At 34.7% G+C, this 6,368-nt stretch overlaps 1 long non-coding RNA gene across 1 annotated transcript; it reads left to right on the forward strand.

Annotated features, from left to right (window-relative positions):
• Positions 1 to 2,739: 2,739 nt before the first annotated feature.
• LOC127861187 (uncharacterized) lies at positions 2,740 to 5,202 on the forward strand. The gene is made up of 3 exons (XR_008040104.1): positions 2,740 to 3,268; positions 3,402 to 4,394; positions 4,723 to 5,202. It is a non-coding gene; the product is annotated as an uncharacterized LOC127861187 (long non-coding RNA).
• The last annotated feature ends 1,166 nt before the right edge of the window (positions 5,203 to 6,368 follow it).

Consider the following 6,368-nt stretch of genomic DNA (forward strand, 5'->3'; position numbering starts at 1 on the left):
GCCTATGCATTATTATTTTCCGAATTAGAATTACTCAAATTTTCAAAATACTGTTTGAATACATCTAATGGAATTTTATTACAATTACCTTTATTTCTAGAATTAAAAAATTTCCTAAATTCTCTTGGCTTTTTATTTTTTAACCATTCAATTTCCGAAATTTTACGCTGATATGCATAATTTTTCTTATTTTAATTAATTTCTTAAAAACACTTTTGTTTTCGCACAACGATTTTCTATTTAAATCGGTCTTGTTTAGGTTAAAATATATTGAAGCGTCATTGTAGTGATTTCGTGCAGTAATACACTCATGGTCAAACTTATCTGCATGCTTTAAACAAATGTCAATATTGAATGAAGGTTTATTACTGTACGAATACGATTTTGAGAATAGCTCATCCGCTTCACTGCGAATTGTGGCTTTAAATTTATCTAAAATGGAGTTCATTGACAATTGGCTCGAATTATCAATACTTATAACAATATCATTAAAAATGGGAAGTTTCGAAATAATTATTGAGCGAAATTCATCCATATGCGAACTATCCCATTTATATTTAACATCAGTGAATGTCTCGTAACTAGGTAAACAATCATTACAAAATAATGAAAAGTGTAACGGAGCATGATCACTCCACTCGTTGAAATCGCCAACAGTAAATGTTGATAACATTAGAAAGTTACTTTCATTGGTCAATAAGTAATCAATGACAGATGAACCGTTAATCGAATAGAATGTTTGTTTACAACTATCACCAATTCTTCCATTAGCAATACGTAAAGTTGTTGATTTACATAAATCGAGCAATTTAATCCCATGATTATTGTATATAGTATCAATAGAGGCCCTAACAGTGGAGTGATCTGGCATATAGTCACTATCGTCAAGTACAGTGTTAATTGAGTCATATACAATAAAATCAAATTTATTACTGGTTCTTCTAGTCAGGTCTCCTGTAACAAAGACACTGCCAAGTTTAGAATAATATGAAATATCACTTTCTAAAATATAAAAAAGATCCACGTTAATGGTATTATAAACTGGCGAACTTCTCCCCATTCATAGCTTCCACATATATACATATCACTAGCAGTATTAAAAAAAATCATGCTTAAGTTTCAACCAAATAATAGTATCGTAATGGTTACGTACAATTTCAATTCCCATCTTTTATCTGATCTTTAAAATAAATAACAATTCTACCGCTGAATCGCCGTGCATTCCTGTGTTGGAACTTTTTTTAAAAATTAAAAGATTGATAGCCATTGATTTTAATGTTACTCGAAGCTTTGGTCCATGATTCAAACAGAAAACATATATTAGAAGTACCTAAAATATTTACAAACTCAGCACTAGATAATTTACATTCGCTCAGTCCCTGTACATTCCATGATTATATGGATATCTCACCGCCATCGTGCCCCTACGCTTCCATCGATGTAAAGGGTATCAAATACCAGGTAAGCTCGCTTGCCCTGCCGCCTTGCCTCTGTCATCTTTGGCACAAATTTACGCCGTTTTTCGATAACGTCCTGTGTAAATTGCTCGGAAACACGGTACACAGTCCCATCGAGCTCTTTCCAGAGCTCTCGAACGTCCTTTCTGTCCTTGAAATAGGTGAATTTGGCCACAATATTTCTCACCTTGCCAGAAATTGGTGAACCCGGTAAACGGTGTACCCTTTCAAACCTTATGGAGTCTGCAACGTCACGTTGTATTTTGAAGGCTTCGTGAAGGTGTTGGCGAAGCCTCAGCTCCGTCGTTTGTGGCGACTCGCTTCCAGCGGAATTGTCCTCCGCTACCCCGGTGAATATCAAGTTCTTCCGCATAGACTGCGACTGGAGGTATGTAACGTTGTCACGCAGGGTGTCCCTCTCCTTCTCCAGCTCCTGCACCCGTTCAGACATCTGTGCCGTGTGGATATCCGCCCCGTCCACCTTGTCCTCGAGACGAATCACGCGCTCATCTACCTTCCGGACTCGGTCTTCAAGAGCAACCCACAGTATATCATTCTCCAAGTTACACTTTTTTTTCTACAGACTCGAGGCGGTCACTTACATTTTTGTATAAGTTTCATTAAGTCCCAGATTTTTGATTCAACATTAATTTCCGCCATTACAGCACTGTCACATGAATGTTCATATAAGTCATTTTAGCGGAAACGGGTAATATCAATCTTTTCCTCCTATGTTTATGTTACATACAGGTACACCCTTTACATAAGATCTTAGGTTTTTAGTATTTAAACAGTACATGTTGTGACAATCATGATATAACAAATAAAAATAAAACTATTTTGCCTGGTGTTCATTTTTTGTGATGATCAGCAACAACTTTCACAAAAGATATACTAGTGTGACGTAATGTTTTTTTTTTATAGATGTAAGGCAATCGTTATTTTAACTGCATGAGTCGTTATGGTCGTTATGGTGCCTTTCGCCACTCGAAAGCATTATTTTTACGAAAAGGTCCATATGTAACAAAAGCTCAAGATTAACTGATATCAGGATTGAAAGTTTGTGGCACATTTAGGCAAGATTTTAGTGAAGCGTAAAACAACTTACACAAACATGTCGCAAACACTGACAATATACAAGAAAAATAACACTTAAGTGGTTAACGTGATAATTATTGCGAAACTTATGTTGGTTATCGTATAGCAGTTCTATGCCACCATACTAATGTTATCTAATATGTGAGCTGATATGGGGTTTCCGTTTATTTATGCACAAACCTTGCACCGCCATTCAAGTGTGTCTGTCGTCAGGATCGTATTAAACTAGACTATAAAATGCCTGTTAGCGAGTATTTGTTTTTGATAAGTTGGTAATTTATTGTTAAGTAATATTTGATTTTGTAGTAAATCGATTAAGAATAAGTATTGAAAACTTAAACTTAACTGTGATTGTTTAATAAAAGGGTTAACATACATTTAGTCGTGTGATCAAATGTTCATAAAAAAACTGAAATGGCGACCAATCTGTGGTATATCTGTTCTGTGTGCATGGAAAATGGAAGATTAACAGATACAGATATCCATTGTCAGAATTGTGGCAAATATTACTGTGACGAGTGTTTGTCACTCCACAATCAGATGTACAAGAAACACACGACTCATGGAATATATGAAAATGAAAAATGGCCGGGCGCCAAGGGCGTGGAGGAGCTATTTACGCAATGTAAGGAACACGGAGGGAACCATATTAAAAAGTTCTGTAAGGACCACAGTCAGTTATGCTGTTCAACGTGTGTACTGATTGATCACAGGTAATTTAATTAGCAATATTAAATATTTAAATTTCAGATAAGAAATATTTCTTTCCTGCAACGTACTAGATAAATATATTAATACATGGTATGTTCATAATCATATTTAGTCTCACATGCATTTATTTTTCAGACATTGTAACCAGGTAACCCAAATTTCTAGCAAACAACTAAAAAAGACTTATGCAGATTTGCAAAAGCTGAAACCAAAAATTACTGATACCAAACAACGTTTACAGAAACTGATTGAACAAAGAGAATGGAATATCCAGTCACTTGAAGATACATACGAATATATTTTAGAAGAAATCGAGCTTTGGCGTCAAAAAATAAATAAAATGTTAGATTCGCTAATGCAGCGTACTATCGAAGAAGGAAATGCTTTGTTTAACAACCTGCAAGAAACGCTTCAAACTGAAGTAGATCAATGTAAAAAGGTTTTACAGACGATTCAATCCCTTCACGTAGCGACCGATAGAATAGGACGAAACGATTCAGAATTGTGTACGATTGCGTTCATGAAAATTAAAAAAACAGTTGTCATTTTCCGACGCATTATTACGGAAAGGTGCCATAAATTTGGGTACCACATTATCATTTACTCCAATCAAAGCACTTAAAACATATCTGTTAACAATGACAACATTTGGTAATATCGTATCTAATCATTCGTGTTCAGCCATTACAATAGAACATAAACAACAATATAATGTAAAACTTAGCGGTGAATCTGCATGTATGATACGGGGCATTTGCGAGATGCCAAATGGCAATATCATTATTGCCGATGACTCAAACAAGAAGGTGAAGATGCTGGATAAAAACTACCGCGTTATCTGTCAGTGTGTTTTGTCATCATCTCCAGTGTCCGTTTGCAAGATTTCAGACGATTCCTTGGCTGCAGCCGTATATGACTGGACAAACTTTCATGAGATTAATTTTCTTGCCGTGACTAGTGATGAAAATTTGGTTAAAACGAGCGCTTTTACACTTAACCACCCGTGCACTGGAGTCTGCCACAATATGGGACTGCTATATATCACTTCCAGAACAGCATTATACCGTTACACTCTGACTGGTACGCTTGTGGACAAGATGTATGAAGACACTTCGAATTTCAATACAGGTAAAACTACTTTTAGCTATCAGAGAAAAAACAAGAAAGACGCATTACAAGCTTGAGATTTCGATAGCTATATAAATTTCACATTGGTGTTGTTATTTTTGAAATGTGAACATCCTATCTCTTGTCTCTAGCCTTTGTTCAAGAACTGAGAATTTTCATTACAAGATTTTGTAAGATTATAGAAAGGTGTATTTATTGCAACTTAATATTACAACATCTATAATTTAAGCCTTCACGCATGTAAAGCAAAAGTGCACTCGTTGGTTATGACGGATAGACGGTAGCCTTAATCGTTAAGTTTGACCACATGTTTATTCTTTAATTACAGTATTCAGATGTGCATTGAATACTCGGGAAGACAAAATTTATGTTCTCAACTGGGCTCAACAACAGGTCCTTACCCTGAACATGTTTGGGCAAGTCTTAACATCGTTCACTGACCCGGAACTTGAAACCCCTTACGACGTGCATGTGTCTGAGTCAGGTCATGTCTTGATCGCCGGATATAGTTCCAAGATAATCATTCAACTTAACAGCAAGGGGACGAAGAAGATTGATCATGTAGTTTCACTAAAGGAAGGAAATAACATTTTGTATGTGTGTGTGTTAAAACGAACTGGTTCTATACTAGTAGGAAGCTACGGAACGGATGAAATTTTGGTGTTCAACACAAAATAACTCTTTCTTATGTACATGTTTTAATATGTACCATATAAGTTTATCAGCAATTGCGTTTAAACATTAAACATTTCGATTTACACATCCCTATGATAACTACTTCAATTGCAAATAATCATCTCGTTGTCTTTGTCTGCGTTGTTATTAAATTACTTGCTGGGTATTTTTTATGGTAATTTAAATACTGTAACCTGAAGTATTACACGTTCAACATGAGCGGGTGGGGTAAATCAGTCTTCATTTATTTACATCGATAAATACACGTTGGCAATAATAGAATGAGTAAACATAAATAATATGATTAAAGGTGCTACCTAATTTACGGGCAAAAGCTTTTTAAGTTAATTTGATAACCATGTATTTTTTATAAATATATGGACATGATCGTGTTCAAATATTATAATTGTTGCAATAATTAAGTAACGCATCCAAAAAAATCAATCTTAAAACGAGTTACATGTTCCTAGCTTACAGATCAAGCATCTTATATATATTTTTTCTAGCCACAGGAATTTAAAGCTGGTTCGGTGGCTGAGGTATTGTGGATGGGGTGTCTGCTATCTGGCTTAGTCACTGGGAGGTCTCTGTATTGATCCCTTAAGTGAGAGCATTCTTAAGATAACCCTAAAGATATACTATGGCGTACCATTTGGGTTGAAAGTCAAGAAGACCTACAAGGTAAAACGAGAAATGTACGTCGAAGTACAATAATTGTACGTCGACATACACATATAAAAGACACTTCGAAGTATATATTTGTACGTCAAAGTACAATTTGTACTTCGACATACATGTTTGTACTTCGACGTACACATTTTCTGAACAGCCAATCGAGAAACTTGTCTCTTTAGCCGCTTTTCCTTCAGATTTATTCATAATAAATGTTTAAAATATCTTTTTCAATTGAGGACAAAATGAATAAAAATATCAGAATGGCAAAAAAAACCCACAGAAGTTTCAAGTATTTTATGCATTGAAATAGATTATATACACATTTGAAGAAGATTCAATTGTTACCTTTTTAAAATTAAAATTATTCAGCATATTGTGAGTATCTGACGGTTACTTCCGGTGTAAACAGTAAACAATAAAATGTAGAGTTCAATTTTTAAAATAACATGTGCAATCAGTTGGATTTGAAGTGCGAAAAGTGTGAAATAAGTGTAAATATAACGGACTAATGTAAAAAAAAATGTACGTATAAAATTACGTGAAACAAAATAAGTATTTTGATAAACTGACTGATGTTTTTTTACGTTAAAAACACCGGGTGGGGTATTTTTTGTGCCTAAATAT

This window comes from Dreissena polymorpha, chromosome 1 (assembly GCF_020536995.1).
Source record: "Dreissena polymorpha isolate Duluth1 chromosome 1, UMN_Dpol_1.0, whole genome shotgun sequence".
NCBI lineage: Eukaryota > Metazoa > Mollusca > Bivalvia > Myida > Dreissenidae > Dreissena > Dreissena polymorpha.